This window comes from Anabrus simplex, chromosome 2, assembly GCF_040414725.1.
Source record: "Anabrus simplex isolate iqAnaSimp1 chromosome 2, ASM4041472v1, whole genome shotgun sequence".
Lineage (NCBI taxonomy): Eukaryota > Metazoa > Arthropoda > Insecta > Orthoptera > Tettigoniidae > Anabrus > Anabrus simplex.
In genome coordinates, this window is record NC_090266.1 from 1,024,913,491 (window position 1) to 1,024,936,001 (window position 22,511).

A 22,511-nucleotide genomic window follows, 5' to 3' on the forward strand; every position below is an offset into this window, starting at 1 on the left:
CTCGAGAGGGTAAAGCACTCTCTATCCCCGCTTTACAGTAAAAGAGATTTGTAGTTTTTACATAGACTGAAACGGAATTTACATTTTAAAGAGATGGGTTACATATTAAAGGTTTCGAACCCTCCCCGAGAGTTAGACTGCTGAGCTAGCAAGAAATAAAGATGTTAAAAGGCCATTACCTTGTTAAAAAACTGCTGTCTGAAGAACGAGGCGCTTCCCGCCCCCTGCTACATATTCACACACTGAGTAAGATGTTATACGAGTGGCCCGGAGACAAGAAAATCAGCAGTTTTATACCCTCGTGGAAAATTCGAGACCTTTCAAGAATGAGTAGACACACCCCCTCAGTTTTTATGGTAGACTCTCCATTACACATGGAAATTTGAAGAAGAAAGCTATGATTGGAGGAAAATTAATTACAGAAATTACTGATTGGTTAAATTCAAAACAGGCGGAAAGAAAGGGTTAATATTGCCAACCCACACACCACGGAACAAAATTTTGTAAAGAGAAAACTTATGAATACAAAATTTCTCCAAGAAGGTTCATTCCTTCACACCAGAGCGCATTTTGGTCGAGACATCTGTTAGAGAATGTCCACACTTCTTGATCAATGAAAAACAAAAGCAAATCAAAAACACAGTGACATCTTCTGATAACCAGTAGAGTTAGTTCAGTTTTTAAAGTTCAGAGCTTCTCCTGTAGAGAAGTTTCAATATGCGCAAGATTTGAACTTGCGTCGTAGAAGTGTACCGCCCGGTACAATAATAATAATAATAATAATAATAATAATAATAATAATAATAATAATAATAATAATAATAATAATAATAATAATACTGTTATTTGCTTTACGTCTCACTATTTTTACGGTTTTCGGAGACGCCGTGGTGCCGGGATTTTGTCTCGCAGGAGTTCTTAAACGTGCCAGCAATTTATCAACACGAGGCTGACCATCACATGCCACCGGACTGAGCCAGGATTGAACCTGCCAAGTTGGTGTCAGAAGACCTGCGCCTCAACCGTCTGAGCCACTCAGCTCCTTAGCTGCAAAATTGTCCCATGTTGAAAATAGCTTATAATTATTAAGAGCTCGTCTCGTAGCTACCATTAAGGGACACTCGGGTGTCCACCAATAAACAGGTCTTTCCCGACGAGTAAAAATCCTTTTTCGAGTAAGTGATGCCGAAGCTGGTAACGTGATCACCTTCACTAGTGCATCATATTTTTCAGTTGGTGTTCCTGAATGTAATATTACATGAGATTCAGATACCATTGTTTTCTTACACTTATCCCAGTTGGCTCCCTTCAAGTTCCATATTGCTGAAGGGTAACTCGTGTTCGTGGAGAGTAGATATTACTATGGGATAATGATCCGATCCCGTAGTGAAAGATAGTTTCTGTTGAGATATCAGGTGAACATAAAGTTAGGTCCACGGCTGAAGCTCATTGTCCCGGGCGATGCACCTTTATGGGAGGACCATCGTTTAAAATAAAATAATCTCTAATGCTCAAAATAGCTGCTCCGTAAGCGTCAGGAAATGTCCATCTTCACAAAGTACTATATCCACTCTGGCAGGTAGAACATAATGTAATGACTGTATGGGACACCTTGTTCCGAGTATACTATTTGCTTTACGTCGCACGGACACAGATAGGTCTTATGGCGACGATGGGATAGGAAAGGCCTAGGAAGTAGAAAGAAACGGCCGTGGCCCTAATTAAAGTACAGCCCCGGCATTTGCCTGGTGTGAAAATGGGAAACCACGGAAAACCATCTTCAGGGCTGCCGACAGTGGGGCTCGAACCCACTATCTCCCGACTACTGGATACTGGCCGCACTTAAGCGACTGCAGCTATCGAGCTCGGTGTTCCGAGTATCTAAACGTACTGTGATAGATATTGAGATCGAAACATCCACAAACAGACTAGAATAGCATTTGCCTCTCCGTTGTGTTGAGAAGCATTTTTCTTCTTGAATCGCTGTGTTGACTACCGGAAAGTGCAGGGGTGTAAGGAATGTGATACGGGTCCCGTGTGCCAAAATAAAAATTCGGGGCCCCTCAAGTAAAATGTAAAACCTACGAATAACTACTAGAAATTGAATTACAGCAGGTAGAAAATACGCAGTATATTGTCAAATTATATTAACAGAGGGATCATTCGCTGTTGTTAGATTATTAACAATCAATCTTATGTTTTACTTGGCTGCCTCCGCGGTTTAGCGGCTAAGTTGCCGAACAATACACCACTTATTTGTTCGTACTTCAAATTGGTTTCATTTTACAGTAACGACTGAACTATACTCTGTAACCGATACCAATGTCTCGGTTATAATAATTTATTTGATTACAATACAGAAACGTATATGAGCAGAATTAAATAAAATACTGTTCAAATAAAGTGTGCAAAATATCAAACAGCACAACTGATAAGCCTTCGCACTAAGAGAGCGCATGCGAAGTTGAACTGAGTGTTACTACACCTACTTTTTATTGTCGCTGCATAAATGTGTGATGAACGTTAAATGTTAAGCAAATTTGTGCATAATACGATCTCAGATGCACTAGCGGCCTACACATAAAGTATCATGTTCTCACTAAAATATGATATTTTGATATAAATTTTCATTGCTGTAATTATTTTTAAATACTTTGGTGCAGGTCATTTTGTGGGGAACGTGTCGCGGCAAGGGCAAGCATTGTTTACAACTGTGCTATAATAACTGCTGCTAGATGGCAATTCCTCTGCCTACAAATTGTAAAACAAACTATTTAGATCCATTGTACAAAACTGCCTTGACCATTTCCGTGCAGAGTGACATTAGGCGAGATACAGTGAGTCAAAGTGAAACTCATACACCACTGTAACTAATATGTGTTTATGAATAGAAATATGGACGATAATTTATGTTCGCTTTTTATGTATTGAACAATACAGGTATGTGTTGAATTAAGTCACCATAGGCTAGTTAGTGTATCCGGTAACTTAGCAAGACATAACAGATTCTTTGTCAATATGTTGCTGGGGCACGTCAAAATGAAGCTCATACAATCCTACATGGACATATAAGAGGGCAGTACAAATGTTGTATGTTTGTTTTGACACCACATTCGATTTGTTGTGGAGAGTTGTGAAGTACAGACAAGTTCCGGTGCTATCATGGGGCGTCAGGGAGAACAATCTTCGAAAGAGTACGATCGGTTTTTTTCCGTACAGTTGAAGAGCAGTATCTTGAGAAATGTCATGTGCCATAGCTTATCGTATATAGGCCCACTTTTGTATTCAGGGCAAGATCTATCCGTGGGTAAATGATTTTTCAACATGAGAGGGGAAATCACTCCAAGAAATTGGCGAACTTGTAAACAGAAGTCATGCAACTGTACAGTGCGTTATAAATATATATAAAAATACACGCAAGCATTGACAATAAAGACAAAGTGAGTGGGAGAAAAATGTTCAACCTCAGGGAGGAACGTTGGATAGTAAGACAAGTGAAGAAAAATCCAGCGATTAGTGCTCCGAAATTGGCTGTGAAGGCTGAGGAACTCACCAACAAGAGAGCACATCCAGAAACTATTCGACTTATTCTAAGGAAAAGTAACAGACATGGACGAATAGCTAGGAAAAAAATTTGTTAGCAAGATTAATAGGAAGAAAAGGTTGAGCTTCGTTAGGAGTATATAGAAAAATATTTTGACTTCTCGAAGATCGTTATTTTTGCAGACTGAAGCAAACAATCCCATCGGATCAGATGGAAAGGTTAGTGTCTAGAGGACACCAAATCCCTAGCAATCTACGTCCAAGTGTCAAACATGGTGGAGGTAGTGTAACTGTCTGGGGGTGCATGTCAGCTAGTGGACCAGGAGAGTTGACTTTTATTGATGGGACCATGGATGAGAAATGAAAATACACAGTCAGTTTCCAGTCATTCGACCGGGTCAGGAATGGAATGAAGCTCCCATCTTGCGGCGAGGATAGGAATTGTACCGGCTGCCGAGGCCTGTCGCACTCCTCTGGGGCAATGATTAATGAATGGCAGATGAAATGAAATGATATTGGAGAGTGTTGCTCCAATGAAATGTGACAGGAAAAACCGGAGTACCCGGAGAAAAACCTGTCCCGCCTCCGCTTTGTCCAGCACAAACCTCACATGGAGTGAGCGGGATTTGAACCACGGAACCCAGTGTTGAGAGGGCTGCGCGCTGCCGCCTGAGCCAAGGAGGCTCTGACGGGACCATGGATAAACATGTGTAAATATACTGAAAGAATATTTACGACCTAGTGCTCAAAAGCTTGAAATAGTTGATCGTTTTAAGTATTAACAAGATAAAGATCCGAAGCACAAAGCCCATAAAGTACGGATGTGACTGCTGTATAATTGCCCAAAAGTACTTGAGGCACCTCCACAGTCACCAGACTTAAATGTGATAGAAAATCTATGGCATTACTTGGAAGTAGTGACAAGAAAACACCAGATTTCGAACGAAGATGATCTGAAAATGGCTTTATGTGAAGAATGGGAGAAAAAAAGATCCATCTTATTGCGAAACGTTGGTACAATCTATGCCTAACCGTTTAAGAGCCGTGAAAAGTGCCAAAGGGTATACTACAGAGTATTGGCTGTTGAAAACATTGTGTTATTGGAGATCGCTCAGGAACTACTTGAAGGTGTACGAGTTTTACTTTGACTTGTTTCATGCATGTTTAAGAGTAATGTATTAATTTTCTTTGTAAGTATAAGAAATAGGAGTTGATTTACTTTGTACCTTAGGAGAGAAATGTGTATTTGTTAAGCCAGAACCAAGACTAAAATAAAGTAATCGTTATTTATGTGTTGATTCCAAATAAAGAAGCTTTCCTCTAGTGTATAAGTTTTATTTTTACTCACTGTATATATTCATTTTTTTTTTGCGAGTAGTCTGCGGGTGCCTGAAAGCTCCGGGCCCGCCTGCATTGCAGGTCCTGACGTTACGCTCCTGGGAAAGTCAGAAATAACCTCCTATAGAAGTTCCTGTTCACAGAGTGAAGTGCCTACGTTTTGTATTATCCCTTCACGCTGGTTAGTACTGTTGGGAATGTACATTTCTAGTAGATAATTACGGAAGAATCGTGAGTCAAACAACTGGTTAGCTACAACATCAGAAGTAGTTTCAATCCGTAAGCGATTTCGACCTATTGAACTTATGTTTGTGATGTTTTCTTTACTAACAACGTATTCTTGAAATAACATTTTCCCAATTGTCATCGGATGAATGTTTCCTAAAGATCTATTTTTCCCTTCGATTATCACGTAAAATGGTCCACTGTCTCTTCGGCTGTACCTATTGTTGTTATTGCTATTCAAGCGATTGTCTGGTCGAGGATTGTTGACCATTTCTTTGGCTGAGAGGGTTCAATAATGATTGCGTTTGCACTATATTTAGAGTGCAAGATCCCGAACTACTTGTAGAATACGTAATCATATGATCATTTTCTGTTGCGGGAGGATCATTGCCATTAGCCATTAGTTTAGTTTTTTCTTTCTTTATTATGACGTTCGTCCGTAGGATATTTTGCCATCAACAATGAACAGTGATAACAATGTTACAGAAAATAGAAAGAAAAAGAGGGACAACAGGTTAAGGCATACAAAATAACAGAAAGGACATAGTGTTGTAACCAAGGTTGAAGTTTACAAAACACAACTTTTATTGCTTCACTTTATGATATTTACACAAATAACTGAAATTTATTTTGAAGCAAAAAGTAATATTGAATCTTGAGAAAAGTCTGTCTTTATACAATATGTACAGGTTTGCAGTCTTTATATACACTTCTATCTTGAAAAGATAGTCTTTGTGAATTGACACGTTGATAGTCGAGAACTATCTGGCACACTAACATAAATGTCTATGAGAGTCCTTGTTTGTTGAAGTGCCTGAATTCCTAAAAAGCAAGTTCAATTGATTGAAGAAATTCCACCTAGCGAAACTAAGGGAGCTTGCATAAATTAGGGAATGAAAATGGCTTGTAAAAGAATTACGGAACATAGGCAGCGGAAACAGGTAAGGGAGCGGTGACCAGAGGTGAAACCTCGTACTGCCAGAAATTCAGTCCACCTGGTCGAAGCACATTTTCAAGAGGAGTAGCCTCCGTGCTCGACGTAGGGTGTATTCTGGAGCTGGACACCGGGGCAAGTGGGCAAGTGAGCAGACAGGGAGCTCCTATTTATAGTACACTCGATGGTCAGGCACGCGCACTGAGGGCTGCGCGTCGAAGCTAGCAGAATGATACACAGGCGCGCGTGCAGCTGGCTGGCGGAGAGAGAAGGGAGCGCCGGACATACAACACCCTCCCCTCCTAAATACGCCGGTACGGCGTGAAACGGCGGCGGCGCTGGCGGCGACTGCGATGCTGGGGCGGAGCTGCTGATATCTCTGTTGTATTGTCCGGAGCTGGAACTGGGCGGAGTGGCGCTGTCTCGTCCTGAAAGGAACCCATTGTTATTAAATGATCTAAAGCTCGTTCTGCAATAGATTTATCTGGTTTAGCAATAGCATCAATAGCTGGACAGGGGCGGTAGCGCAGACGTAGCTGATCTTGATGGCGGCAGATACGTTTCTCCGTAGTCTGTATCTCGTAGAGACGATGACCCAAAGATCTGCAGATGACTCCAGGTATCCAGAGTGGGTTGGATTTGAATGTCCTGGTGTAGACTTTGTCGTTGAGGGAGAACTTCGTTGGTGAGGTCTTATGCTGGGCCGGAAGAGGCTGTAACAGAGAAAGTAAAGTTCTGTGAGGTCGTCCATGGAGCTTCTGTGCAGGAGTGATATTATCAGCGCCGGGTAGAGTTCTGTAGTTGTTTAAGAGTTGGAGCAAGGCTTGGTCTTTAGTTAAGCCTGAAGAGACAGCTTTCTTCATACTTCTTTTAAATGTTTGTACGAAGCGTTCAGCTTCACCATTAGATTGAGGGTGAAAAGGTGGTGCTAGGATATGACGAATGCCATTATGTGTACAAAAGTTCTGAAAAGCAGTAGCTGTAAATTGAGGTCCGTTGTCCGAAATGAGTACTTGCGGTAAACCTTCTGTAGTAAAGATTTTCTGGAGAGCACGAATGGTAGCTTCGGTTGTAGTAGTCGAATGCATATCCACTACATATGGAAAGTTTGACAGTGAATCGATGACTATTAACCACATGGAATTGAGGAAAGGACCTGCGAAATCGATGTGAACTCGTTCCCATGGAGTAGTAGCAGGAGGCCATGAAGCAAGATCAGAAGGCGGGGCGTTCTGATTCATTTGACATTGCTCACAATGACGTATTAGCTTTTCGATGGCGGCATCAATACCGGGCCAGTAGCAGTGTTGACGGGCGAGTTGCTTTGTTCTGGAGATACCCCAATGGCTTTGGTGTAATAATTCGAGAACTTGTTTCTGTAGGCTAAGTGGGATAACCACTCGGAAGATGGTGCCTGCTTCTAGTAGTACAACTCCGGCACGAGTCGTGAGACGATGCTGCATACGATGATAAGGTGCCAGGTGGGCAGGAAGTGTGCTCTGAAGAGGCCAACCGTTGCGGATGTAAGTACGTACAGTAGCAAGTGTACTGTCCTTATCCGTAGCTTTAGCTATGCAGGTAGCATCAATAGGAAAACTGGATACAGTATCTTCAAGTTCTATGTCCAACTGAAGACATGCAGATTCTTGAGAATCGAAGGCAGTACCAGGACCAACGGGTAAGCGGGAGAGGGCATCAGCATTACAATGCTGGGATGTGGCTCGATATACAATCTGATAGGAATAATCAGAAAGGAACATGGACCATCTTTGAAGCTTTCTGAGGGAATTCTCTGGGATCTTATTACCAGGATGGAATAAGTGTACGAGAGGCTTATGATCGGTAATGATCAGGAAATGGTTGCCATAAAGATATTCATTGAAACGGCGAATACCAAAGATGATGGCTAAAGCTTCTTTCTCTATCTGTGAGTATCGACGTTGATGGTCATTAAGTGTTTTCGAAGCGAAGGCGATGGGGCGTTCTTGTCCATGACTATCCTTCTGGGAGAGAACTGCACCGACACCGTAGTCTGAAGCGTCAGTAGCTAGCGTGATGATCTTGTCGGGCTGAAAATGAGTGAGTTGTATAGCTTGAATTAAGGCGTTGTTGATTGTTTTCCATGCCTGTTGGCATTGCAGAGTCCACTGAAACTTAACACCTTTTTTACGTAGAGCGTTTAATGGAGCTGCCACTGTAGCGAAGTGTGGAATGAACTTATTATAATAGTTCGCTTTGCCTATGAAGGACTGAAGCTGCTTGAGGTTCTGAGGTGCTGGCATGTTTACTATCGCGGAGACATTCTGCATACTAGGACGAATTCCATTCTTATCAAGTATATGTCCGAGGTAGTGAACTTGAGGCTGAAAGAAGGTACATTTAGCGAGATTCGCTCGTAGGCCATTGTCTTTCAATTTCTGGAGAAGAAGGCGGAGATTGGTGAGATGTTCCTGATGATCTTTTCCAGTAACAATAATATCATCCAGGTAGTTAGCACAACCTGGAATTGAGGCGGTGAGTTGAGCCAAATAGCGCTGAAAAATAGCCGCTGAGTATGAAACACCGAATGGGAGCCGCTGGAGCTGGAGCAGTCCGAGAGGAGTGTTGAGTGTGAGAAATTTCTTAGATTCTTCGTCTAAAAGTAGCTGGAGATATGCTTCTTTAAGATCAACTCGAGAGAAGAATTGTCCACCAGAGAGACGACGGAATAAGTCTTCTGGACGTGGAATAGGAAAGATATCGGTTTCGAGTTGTGCGTTGACTGTAGATCGAAAATCACCACAAAGTCGAACATTACCATCAGGTTTCTTGATTACCACGAGTGGAGTAGCCCATTGACTAGAAGTAACTGGTACTACAATGCCAGTTTGTATCCATCGTTCTAATTCTTTCGTGACCTGGTCTTGAAGTGCTAGGGGTACTAGACGTGCTTTGAGGAAGCGAGGCTTAGCTCCGGATTTCAGCTGTATGTGAGCTGTATAGTCTTTTGCTGTTCCGAGCTGAGAGTCGAAGACTTCAGGAAACTGCGCTAGGAGAGCGGTAACGTCAGAAGTAGGATGCAATGTAGATACGACGTTAATGTTGTCATGTATCTGGAAACCAAATAAGTTGAATAGATCCATGCCCATAATGTTTGATGCAGTGTAGTTGTTAACTACGAGAAGAGGAATGGCCTTCTGAATTCCTTTATAACTAGCCGGAAGCTTAATTTGACCTTTGATGTCAATTTTCTTCTTGTTAAATGTCACGAGCTGGATGTCAGCTGGAGAGCATGAAGGTGAACCTAAGTCATGGTAGGTAGTCAGGTTAATAATAGAGACAGGAGATCCAGTGTCTAATTGAAAATCGACAGATCGATCAGAGAATGAGAGAGGAATGATGATTTTGTGAGAATCCTTTGTGGGAAGAATAAGATTGATCTGATCAACTTCCATGTCTTGGCGGGGCTGTATATGCTTCCGGCGCGCTGCAGTAGGCTTAGCAGGGCGGAGCGAACTTTGACAGACAGTCTGAATGTGTCCAAGTTTATTACATCGTTCACAAGTAGCTTTGAAAAAACGACAGTCACGACGTTCATGATGCTTGAAACAACCTCGGCAGGAAGGCAGGAGTTTCGAGGTGCTTTTAGAATTGGGCTTCCGTGTAGCATGACGAGAGGGAACCTTGCGAGAATGCTGGGTGGAGAGCGCCTTATCCGTACGGTTCACTGTAGCAGAGGACTTGCGGGCCTGAGGCGAGACTTGTGCAACTTCGTGTGGAGAAGCTATGGCTGCGGCAGTCTGGGTAGTAAGTTCATAAACCGTAGCAATACGCTGGACGTCTTCTAAAGAAGGGTTACTCTGCTTGACAGCGTCAAAACGTATTTTGTCTTCAGGAGTATGTAAAATTATCATGTCCCGAATGAGAGAATCAGTGTAGGATGAACCACAACCGTCCTTGGAGCAGATGAACTGGCAGGGTTTAGCTAGACCACGCAATTCAGTTATCCATTCAGTATGTGTCTGATGGGGTTGCTTTCTGCTCTGAAAAATTTTATAGCGAGCAGCCACTATGTGAGGAGCTTTGGCATAGTGTTCCGTGAGACGGGCTAAGAGCTGCGTGAAGGGTACCTCAGATAAGTGTTCTTCTGGACTTAATTTACGTAGTAATTCACACGTAGCATTGCCAACCGAACTAAGAAATAGTGCGCGGCGGCGTTGATCATCTGTGACAGAATGGCAGATGAAATGCTGTTGCAAGCGGGCTAAATAAACTGACCATTCTTCCTTAGCCGGATCAAAAGCAGAGAACGGAGGAATAGCTGATGGCTGTGTAGAGACAGAAATAGCTTGAATAGCCTGAATTAATGCTGCCTGTTGTTGTTGCATAAACTGTTGTTGTTGCTGCTGTAAGGCTTGGAAGACCGTAGCGAGTTGTTCCGCAGTAGCCATTGCGAGATGCGTGCAAGAAAGAGTAAGGTAAGCTGTGTGTCAGAACTGGTTGAAGTGTCGTTGTTATTTATCACGTCGCCGTAGAGTTGACAACTGGGCCCGTTGAATTGTAGTGTTGGTTTCGTGTGTACCTCGGCGCTATAGAGTTGGCAACTGGGGCCGAAGAATTGTAGTGTCGCTTTTTTTTTACCTCGTCGCCATAGAGTTGTGTTGTAACCAAGGTTGAAGTTTACAAAACACAACTTTTATTGCTTCACTTTATGATATTTACACAAATAACTGAAATTTATTTTGAAGCAAAAAGTAATATTGAATCTTGAGAAAAGTCTGTCTTTATACAATATGTACAGGTTTGCAGTCTTTATATACACTTCTATCTTGAAAAGATAGTCTTTGTGAATTGACACGTTGATAGTCGAGAACTATCTGGCACACTAACATAAATGTCTATGAGAGTCCTTGTTTGTTGAAGTGCCTGAATTCCTAAAAAGCAAGTTCAATTGATTGAAGAAATTCCACCTAGCGAAACTAAGGGAGCTTGCATAAATTAGGGAATGAAAATGGCTTGTAAAAGAATTACGGAACATAGGCAGCGGAAACAGGTAAGGGAGCGGTGACCAGAGGTGAAACCTCGTACTGCCAGAAATTCAGTCCACCTGGTCGAAGCACATTTTCAAGAGGAGTAGCCTCCGTGCTCGACGTAGGGTGTATTCTGGAGCTGGACACCGGGGCAAGTGGGCAAGTGAGCAGACAGGGAGCTCCTATTTATAGTACACTCGATGGTCAGGCACGCGCACTGAGGGCTGCGCGTCGAAGCTAGCAGAATGATACACAGGCGCGCGTGCAGCTGGCTGGCGGAGAGAGAAGGGAGCGCCGGACATACAACACATAGAACAGAGCAAAAAGAAAGCAAAACACACTTGAAATAAAGACACTTGTTTCTTTAGATATTTACACCAGTTTGTGTCAAGTATTTGCAATTGCACTATACACACGTGAGTCTCCAATTGCCAGTAATAGCTGAATATGTGTGTGTAAAGGAACCCGAAGGTGCACAAGGGTAGCGAAAGGATACAGTTCTACTGCACTCGAAGGTGATATGGTTCACATCTCCTGTGTTTCTTGCGCTACACGGACATTATGCTGATTGGAGGACTCCAGTCCTGTTGAGGTGAGCGGGGAGTGAAGCATGGTTGAACCTCATCCGAATGATGGTAGTTATTTGGCCTCTGTCCCATTTCACGTCTTGATACCATAGTTTGTGTGGGATATCTGGCTGCATCCAGGCATAATATCGTCCTTTGTGTTGTAGTCCTGTTCCACAGAGCTGTCCATTCAACATTCATTTTCCTTCTGCTAGTTACATAAAAATCGGTACAGGGGAGGCGTAATGAAAGAAATAAGCCAGTGCGTACGCCTTGTTTGGCCAGACTGTAAACTAGATCATTGTATGGAAGTGTTGAGTGCCCTTTCACCCACAAAAATGACACATTTTCCGCGCGATTTCATGACAGATGATAATTCTAATATTTCATAGATGTAGGAGTGTGTTCGTATGTTTCTTCAAGGATGTCCCAATTTCCTAATAGCACTTTGAGAATCTGAAATGATAAGAATCTTATGAAAATTTCTTGATTGTGAGTAATGCAGTGCCTCCCATATGGCGACAAGTTCAGCAGTGTAGATGGATGCTTCAACGGGAGTAGGAAAATGACCATATTCCTGTGTTTGCATGCAAAAAATATGCAAAACCATCTGAATCTGTAAACTTTGTACCGTCAGTATGAATGTGGATGTAGTCTGACCAGGTCGATTCAATAAAATCAATTACGTGTGTATTTGGAGTAGTTTTTCGTGGTAGGTACCTCGGGACATATGTGGAAGCTGGAGATATCGAGCAGGCGTAGTTAAACTGGAATGCCGGAATTGTGTGGGATTGCGAAGTCAAGGGTATACAGAACTACAGTTCTCTGAAACATTCTAGAAGTAGATGTGGATGTTTTCAATGATGTTCTCCAAACTGGTTATGCACAAGGTGTAAGCTCTTGAATAACGAGTGATCCTCCAGAGTAGAACGTTGAAGGAGAAATTTTGTTGCCAGTAGTTTCCTTCTCAAGTGCAGGGGTAGTTCATGAGCTTCGACCTATAGAGCATTTGTAGGCGTTGACGACATATCACAGAGCTATACTCTGAGAGCACAAAATTGCAGGACATTTAATTTCTCCAGAACATACTTCGGAGCGTTGCTATAAAACATGCTGCCACAGTCAATAACGGTCCGTATCAAGGAGCGGTAAAGACTTAGCAATGAGGCGGGAGCAGCGCCAAACAGAGTGCGGGTTAAGAAACGAAGGGCGTTCAGTGCACGCAGTGCCCGTGTCTGGATGTAAGCAATATGTCCACTCCCAGTTAGTTTGCTGTGCAAATGCATCCCCGAGAGGCGGACAGTAGACTTCACAGGAAAAAAATATGGTGAACTTGATTTGTAGGAGACTGAAGAACCGGTTTCTTTTTGGTGAATATAGTTACCGATGGTCTTGGAAAGAGAAAGTGCAAGTCAACTATGTGTAGTCCATTCTTGACGTCAATGTCACGCTGTGTGCAGACGCTGAAGAGTAATTGTCCAATTGATTGAAGACGTATTAATGCACGTCATCAGCATATTGCAAGACACGGATGGTGGGACTAAATATTTCCTCCAAGTCGGAGGTGTAGATAGCATACAGTTAGGGGCTTAATACACTGCCCTATGGGAGGCCTTTAGAGACTGTACGCGGTCCAATACGTTCCGAACGTATATGATGCGTTCTTTAATCAAAGTCGCAATCCCGAAGATAAGAGTGTTTAGTAGTTTCAATGGTACCAACTTACGCAGCAGTAGAGATATGTCCACATTGTCGTAAGCAGAACCAATATCCAAGCAAAGTGCGGCCAGATAACCCCGAGTTTGGGAAGTACGCTCGATGTCAGTCGTGAGTATGCTGAGATGATCTATGGTTCCACGTTCTCTTCGAAATCCATGTTGAGATGCAGGCATTAACCTGTAGTGTTCCAGAAACCACTGTAATCTGTTTTAACCGTCCATTCTAATGTTTTAACCAGCAAGAGGATAAAACTATTGGTCGGTAAGATGTTGCATCTTGAGGTTCCTTACCGGGCTTTAATATGGGTACCACTATTTGAGTAGTCCAGTCTTCCGGTAGGAGGCCATGTGTCCATATGGAATTAAAAATCTGGACAAGGAGAATTTGAACCGAGAGAAGCAATTTACTAAGCATGGAGTATTGCATGTTATCCTTTCCTGGAGCAGTATCGTTACAGTCTTTAAGAGCCCATTGAAATTCATGAAATGTAAATGGACGTGTGAGGAAGTGATTGGGATCGTCGCAGATGTCATCCATTGTATCTGTGGGTTGAGGCACGAACGGAGGTGCAATAATGTCAAAAAAACCGTTTCACGGCCGCTTCCTTCCAACTCCTAGGCCTTTCCTATCCCATCGTCGCCATAAGACCTATCTGTGTTGGTGCTACGTAAAGCAACTAGCAAAACAAAAAAAACAAAAAAAAACGTTTTCCCAGCTCTGCAAAATTGGACGGAAAAAATGCAGTGTGGCTATCTGTCCAGAGGCCTCTGATTTGCGACCATATTGTAGTTAGAGGGGTATCTTTATTAGTACGTTCACAAAACCTCCTCCAGCTTTGACGTTTTCGTTGTTTTAAGTAACGTTTCACTTTGGCATTCGTCTGTTGGTAGAACACATAGTTATTCCAAGTAGGTTGGTGTCGGTACTGGTTAAAAGCTTGCTTACGCTTTGCAATCATGTGTGAGCATCCTTGGTCCCTTCAAGGGGTTGGAGGTCCTCTTTTTAAGAGTGTATGGGTGCTTTCTAGGTATTGAAAGGTGGGCGGCATATTTTATTATTTACAGGAAAGCAGTACAGTCTTCTACCGGGGTTAACGGAGTCCACAATAACTGGAGATCGTTGTCGATTTTAGAAATGTAGGCGTACCAATCTACAAGATTTGTATTCCAGTTGGTGGGTGGGTAAATAGTGCATGGTGAGATATAAAGAGTATGCAACAAAATTTCAATCGCATAACAGTCCGAACCTATGACATACGGCAAAGTTTTCCAGGACAGTGTGTTCAAGAGAGTAGAAGAGCACAATGTAACATCAACAGCAGAAGGTCGCTGTCCAAATCGAGGGACGAGAGTTGGAGATCCATCATTTAAAATGACAATGTTAAATTCTTCGAGGGCATTGAATAGGGCAGTAGCTGCAGCATCGGTGAATGCACAACCCCAGGCTTCACAATGTGCATTTAGGTCTCCACATATTAAGTGTGGCGGATCGAGTTGTGATAGCAAAGTGTACCATTCGTTAAGCTCAATCACACATCGAGGAGGGTAATTCATTGATAACAGTGTAAAAGTCTTGGGAAGCAATTCTATCCGTTCATCTACGGTCTGAAAAGACGGCACTTGTCTAAAGTTCAGAGGGATCATCTTATGTCGTACTTGAGAGGAAATAATGAGAGCTGCTCCACCGTAACCATCCACACGATCATCTCTGTACACTCTGAAATCTCTAAACCGCACCTCCAAACCTGGGGATGTCCAAATTTCAGATATGGTAACGACAGAAATCTGCCGGTGATGAATCTTTTTAAGACGCTTGTCTTTGTTAGCCGTCAAAGAATGACCGCTCCACTGTAAGATGAGGTTATTACTTGTATAATATTTAAAATAAGATTGTGAACATTGGATATTAGGACATCCATCACAAGAGGAGAATTAATCTTCGAAACAGTTATCCACGTTCATTTGGGAGGGAATACGATAAGGTTGAGGTGTGTAGGGGTTTTGTCTGGTGGGAACTTGTGGAAGGTCACGAAGGGAATAAAACAGAAGTGGTTGCTCATAAGCACGGGAGACAGGTGGTGGGGCTAGGCGTGGATTTTTTAAGGCACTGAATCTATTAGAGCGCTGCGTTGGGAGCGAGGTGAAGGTCCGGTCATGTTCGATGGGAAGGGTTGATCCCACTACCTCTGCGTAGGGTCGGTGTTCCAAAACGTTGATTGCGTTCTTGAAAGGAATATTCCTAGTAGCTGATATTTCGTTCACCTTCTGCTGTTTAGAGTACTGTATTCTGGACGATCTTTACTTGTGGCAATATGTGCACCATTACAATGTACACACACTAACTGCAAGGATGAACACTGTGCTACAGGGTGCTGATTACCACATTTAGCGCATCTTCCCGTTGAACGACAGTATAGCTGAGTATGGCCAAACCGTAAACAGTTAAAACATTGGCGCACAGGAGCCAGAGTCCTGCATAGCGGTCCAGCCCATCAGCTGCTTCGGCAATAGACCGCAATGGGCTTTGAAAGACTCGGACATACGAAGCCCGTGACGTCATCGCACTGGCCGGTCTGGGCAGCGCTATGTCATTCGTACGCGGTGAGCCAAGGACAGCGCTGTGGTAGTTCTATGGGCTGACGGCTTCAATGTGTACAGTGCACTGCGTGTCAGCGGGGTGTGTTGCATTACGGTCGAGTGGAGACGATCACGTTTGTTGTGGTTTACATTTTGACTTCCCCGCCTATCCTGTTATCGGAAACGAATGTGGACTGTAGTTCCAAAAGAAACCGTGGCAAACAACGTGAAGTAAAAAAAGAAGAAACAAACGAAATGGAAACCGCACAATACAAGACTTCTGAACCGGATCCTAAAGTTAAAAGTCGTATTTGGTCGGTATTCAAGCCTGTAGTTGACGGTGATGGGAAAGACTTTAATTTCGTCCTACTGGAAAACAAATGGACAAAACTATCCAAAACTTCCCCAGATCGCTAAGGATATATTATGTATGAAAGCATCAAGTTCAGCTTCAGAGAGAAATTTAAGTTCAGCGGGCTTCATTCTCAACGCACGACGCTCTCTTCTACACCCACACAATGTTGATGCTCTTATTCTCATTCAAAGTCATTCCATTCCACCACCATTATCAATGACTAAGTCCGGGTCCATGGCTAAATGGTTAGCGTGCTTGCCTTTGGTCACAGGAGTCCTGGGTTCGATTCCCGGCAAGGTTGGGAATTTAAACCATAATTGGTTACTTCCGCTGGCACGGGGCTGGGTGTATGTGACGTCTTCATCATCATTTCATCCTCATCATGACGCGCAGGTCGCCTACGAGCGTCAAATCAAAAGACCTGCATCTGGCGAATCGAACTTGTCCTCGGACACTACGGGCACTAAAAGCCATACTCCATTCCATCAGTGATCAATAAACCACGCACACTAAGTAAAAGCTGTGTTCAAGTTTGTTTTTGTAGTTGGCATATTGCACGTCATTTCAGTTTGTATTTTATTTTGAGTTAAATGCGAGTGAAGTCCTATGAATATGCTTCGTGTTATTTAGATTCATTTTCAGTTAACTTGATGTCAATTGCAGTTGCTTATTAGTTCACAATAAAGTTTCTCTTTGTATTTTATTATTTGTATTATTATTATTACAGTGCAGGAGAGATTTCTGTCGTTTTATTTCGAAATGCGATTAGCCTACTTTGGAATACGTTATTAGCGCACGGGAATTCGTATAGTGAGTGATCCGAATAGTAGTGTGCATTTCGTTGTCCTTTCGCCTTGGTTTTACTCAGACTGTGAGCAAATTGTCCCCACTTTTACATCCTGGAGTATACGAAATTCCCTGTACGTGCGGTAAAGTATACATCGGCCAAACATGCCGGTCCATTGGTACCCGCATCAAAGAACATGAACGTAATATTCGTCTCAACCAACCTGACAAATCGGCAATAGCTGAGCACGCTCTATCGTCGGGTCATGATGTCATGTTCCAAGATGCTCGAGCTCTTACCCACACTAGACACTACAGGTACAGGTTTATACGAGAAGCTGTGGAAATACCATTTCAACTTCTATTATAACGTTCCGAAATTCAAAGTGTCATTGTTTAAGAAGCCTTTCTCGTGGACAGTCGAGATTTCTTCTGAGGACGCAAAGCACAGTTTTCTGCGAAACGTTAAGAATTTCACCTTATTTTCTTGACACGGCATAAGCCCGAAAGCCTATACACTATCATGTCTATAAGTACGGGCCGTGAAAGCATTAATTGCAACAATCATCATCATCATCATCATCCTTCTGCAGCCAGTCCCTGCTATGAATGTTGTGAAAATATTGCTCATAGGGTCGGTTGGTGCATGCATTTCAGTGGGCTTGGCAGACTGATGCATAATAGCAACTTCTGGCTGGGGTAGGAAAGCAACGGGAAACTACCCCACTCCTCATTTCATTAGTACGCCTCTTCAATGATGCCTAGGCCATCTGACAGCTCATGGCGGAGCTGTTGAGGATCCAACCAACCTTAGGGCTGAGACTGAACAAACAAACGAACAAACAAACAAACATAGAAACAAGAAAACATAAAGGTCCCATAATACTACCTTGAGGAATTCCCCTCTTAATTATTATTAATTATATACAAAGATTGGAGAATGGTGATTGAGGAAAAAATACAATGAAAATACTGTAATAGCATTTCCCAATTATCTGGGATCGGTACTACCGTGGGTTGAGCCCAAGTATTTAGTGACGCCAACCCTGTGTGAAGGGATGTATTCACTATTGCGTGCTTCTATGATGGTTTATAGTGTAATGTATTGTATATAAATGGAGATATGTAATTAATCGATTACAAATACCTGCCCCGAGCTAGAGAATTGAACCAGAGGCGGTTAAAATCCCCGGTGCAGCCGAAAGTCAAACCCTGGGCCCTCTAAAACCGAAGACTACAGTGCTGACCATTCAGTCAAGGAGCCGGACGAAAATAATAGCATATCTTAGAACGAAAATAAATGGGTTGTTATGCTTTGATTACACAGAAACAGAGCAAGTGGCTGTGCGGTTTGGGTGACGTAACTATCAGCTTGCATTTTGGAGATAGTTGGTTTGAACCCCACTATCGGCAGCCCTGAAAATGGTTTTCCGTGAGTTCCCATTTTTACACCAGGCAAATGCTGAGGTTGTACCTTAATTTAAGCCACGGTCTCTTCCTTCCCATTCCTAGTCCCTTCCCATCCCATCGTCACCATAAGACCTTTCGGTGTCGGTGCGATGTAAAAGCAGATTGTAAAAAATAAACAGAACTTAATACATTACAGTGGATCACAAACTCGTCACTGATTATTTCTCGGTTGGTTTGTTCTGCCTTAAGCTTGTTGTACACGATCAAATTTTTGTCAAATTGAAGACTTCACAAGAATTGTCAGCACTTCCCAAGTTTACTTGTCAAATCACTTTCAGTACTTGAAAAGTCTTTAAGTCTTCATAAGTCTTGAAAATGAATTAGAAGATGTTCTAATCGGTCAAAGGATTGCCAAGTCTTTAACAGAACAATAACAGTGCTGCTAGGCATGCTGGGATTGCCGGGATGGGAACCAAAACATCAAAAATGGCTGTCTTCATGACCGAGGGATGTTGTATGTGTATTAATTGCTACGCTCTTTATGTTCAGTATACTCCGTAGAGTACCAAAATAAAATGAATAAACCGGCAGCGTAATTGGGAATTGCAAGAGAAATATCTCAAGGAAGTGGACAGTTTTTGTGTTTATGACCGTACCATAACATATAAGTAAACAGTCAGCGATGATCGATTTATGATGATCTTCGCTTATTATTATTATTATTATTATTATTATTATTATTATTATTATTATTATTATTCCATAATGTAATAAAATATGAATTTCCGGTGCATGCCTAACATTTTTATTCAATTAATGTGAGTAATTGCAATATAACATAACCTCTGCAAATAATGTGATGGCAGTAAATACATTGCAACAATTACGTTGAAGATAACCTCATTAATATTTTCCGCATCTAAATTATGGTATATTGTGAGTTTCTCTTATTTCTTAAGAAAGTATCCCACTGCTAGTCCAAGAACCACAACAGCTCTTTGCCTTTCCTACATGTTAAAACAAAATGCTTTCAAACCTTGTCAAATATTTTCTTGTCAAACCTTCAGCAATGTTGAACAATCTTCGGCAAAATTCGACAACTTTCCTTGTGAAGTATCGAATTTAAAGAACTATTGGATGGTGTACAACAGGCATTACACACACTTACAGTCTTTGTGTTTCCGGTACAGAGTTGCATTTCGTATAAACCGAAAATGTGGCAATCCATACAGGCCCTGGCCCTAATTAGTTCGGATTAGTTAGATTCCTCTGTACTTTTTCTGCGCGACTTCCTACGACCGCGCAGCGTCTCAAATGCCTGAAATTTACAGGTACATTAACCCTAGAATGGTAACAATACGCCTCATAGACGTACACGCAATTCAAGTTTCAGAAAGAAAATATAATTGAATTAACCTCTATACTTAGTGATGTAGTTAACACGAAGAACGTTGGAGAAAAGAAACATAGGAGACAGTACAGACGTTGTTTGCGCCGTGTACGCCTTGGAAGCGTATAGTTACCAATAAGCGTTAAATTTCCTTGTTACCATATTAGGGTTAATGGCGTGTGGCCTCCGAAGAGACCTGGTGTATATCTTTCGAGTTGACACCTGCGCACCTTTGAGGATGAATTCTAATATTGAAGGCGGCACACACAGGAGTCCCCGAGTCCCGAGCCATTGGAATTAACTCAGCCATGGACCGGACAGTTTACACGTGAAGACGAGAGACTAGGTTAAGTCTGTTCTCGTTGCTCGAGAGTGAAATGTGGCTGATAATTATGGGAGGAAGCCAGACACGAAGTGGTTTACCTTGGTCTGTCTTTACCTAGTGGCAGTAAACGCGGTGCATGTTCCATTTAGCCATCTCGTGGAAGTGACCCGCTTTACAGGCAATGTGCTGCTGCACGTGGATATTACGAGAACTACTCGGAGGCATGTTTATCAACAGCTAATTTTTTTGCTATTTTGCTTAACGTCGCACCGACACAGATATGTCTTATGGTGACGATGGGATAGGAATGGTCTAGGAAGTGGAAGGAAGCGGCCGTGGCCTTAATTAAGGAAACCACGGAAAACCATCTTCAGGGCTGCCGACAATGGGGCTTGAACCCACCATCTCCCGATTACTGGATACTGGCCGCACTTAAGCGACTGCAGCTATCGAGCTCGGTTATCAACAGCTGATCGTAAGAAGTCGGGGTACGTGTGTATGTATTTATTCAATACTTTTATTGAGTTATCTTCAGATTAATATTTTAAAATTTTATATTATATTTTTATATTTTTTTTATTTTATATTTTAAAATATTTTTAACATGTCAAAATGTTCCGACAGTACTATGTGCTGTGCTGTTGGCTGCAATAATAGATACTGCAATACAGAGCAGCGTGTGACATTTTATATTTTTCCATCATAAACTCACGAAATGGATTTGAAAAGATAGTGGATCTAAGCAGTAAATCGCAAGAAGTAAGAAATTTGGGATTTACATATTTTATTTAATACTAAATTGCACTGCACAAAACCTATATTAACGAAGAATTTTACAAATAGTTTAACAGCTACAACCAAATAATTAGTAATGCTAGACTCGCTAAGTAAGCTCCGTACGCCTTATTTTTAAAGTACAGATATTTTATTACACATTAGTCTTAATAAAAGTCACGATGATGATGATGATAGTACTTAATAATAATATTAGAGTTATTTTAATTTCTGTTGTAATTAGTTCAAATTTTGTTGGGAGTATCTGGTTTCATAATACTACTTTGGCAAGACTATTTAAAAGACTGTAACGCTCATTTATTTAATGTTTATATATAATGACACATTTGTAAAATATTTCTGTAGGCTATTAAGATTATGTTCCTATTTCTTGTCATGTAGGCCTATTTCTGTAAATATAATATTTTTCCACTGACATTGAGAAACTATAAAATTTCACACTTTGCTCAGTTTTAAGGTATCTTCGAAGAATTGAGCCGACTACTGTCAGATAAAATACTCCGAGATCCCACTGTTATCAAGTTTGCCATGGCAACACGTGGTGATATGACAGCCGATGTTAGTGTGCGGTCCGCGGTAAAAGGCAATAACTTACATTTATGGCCACTCACAGCGCAGCGCGGCGGTGCATTTCGCACGGAGCCTCATGGACATTGACCTTCACATAAGATTTCACAATTAACACCTGCCAATTCATATTCTGAAGAATCACGCTGAGAAGGCGATAAGTCGCTCAGTGATGTCAAGAATGATGAAGCATATTAGGCAATAACTTGAATATTGGGTGAGAAGAAATCACAAGAATGAAGTAATCGTATTGTTCTAGCAGCTTTGGTGGGAATGTTATCGATCATGTCTGAAACATCACGACTTTTGTCCTTGAGCTTCCTCGATTAGGCGATGCACTGACGGTATCCATGTACAATCGAGACCTTTATTTGTTTGATAAGGAGACCTTGGCCCATGTGTCCCTATCGATTTGGCCTATTTTGAATATAAGTGCAAACCATGGCGAGAACTTCTACCACCGAGGTGAGTAGCTGCAGTCGCTGAAGTACGCCCAGTATCCAGTATTCGGGACGTAGTGGGTTCGAACCCCACTGTCGGCAGCCCTGAAGATGGTTTTCCGTGGTTTCCCATTTTCACACCAGGCAAATGCTGGGGGCTGTACCTTAAATAAGGCCACGGCCGCTTCCTTGCTATTCCTAGCCCTTTCCTGTCCCGTCGTCGCCATAAGACCTATCTGTGTTGGTGCGACGTAAAGCAATTTGCAAACAAAAGAGGACTTCTACCGGTTCAGATAGCAAAGTGCAGTTCCGAGGAAAATGATTTTGAATATTTTAAGAGTGCTTCACAAGACCAACGCGTGGCATATTACCACTACGAGCGCACAACTCGTGATCTACGGATGTAAAATAGCTTATTGACGGCTGCCTTATACTGTATATTTAGGTATATACCGCCATGGACTTTTTTCTAGTGCTCTTCATGCTGAGCAATTTTCCACACATGCTTCGGTTCTATCGTTTACGGTTTAAGC

The 22,511-nt window shown here is 42.1% G+C and overlaps 1 protein-coding gene across 2 annotated transcripts in view; it reads left to right on the plus strand.

The window, feature by feature from the left end:
* Positions 1–22,511, plus strand: part of Cpr (Cytochrome P450 reductase) — a 576,566-nt gene that overhangs the window by 123,924 nt on the left and 430,131 nt on the right. The gene's annotated exons all lie outside the window — the stretch shown is intronic.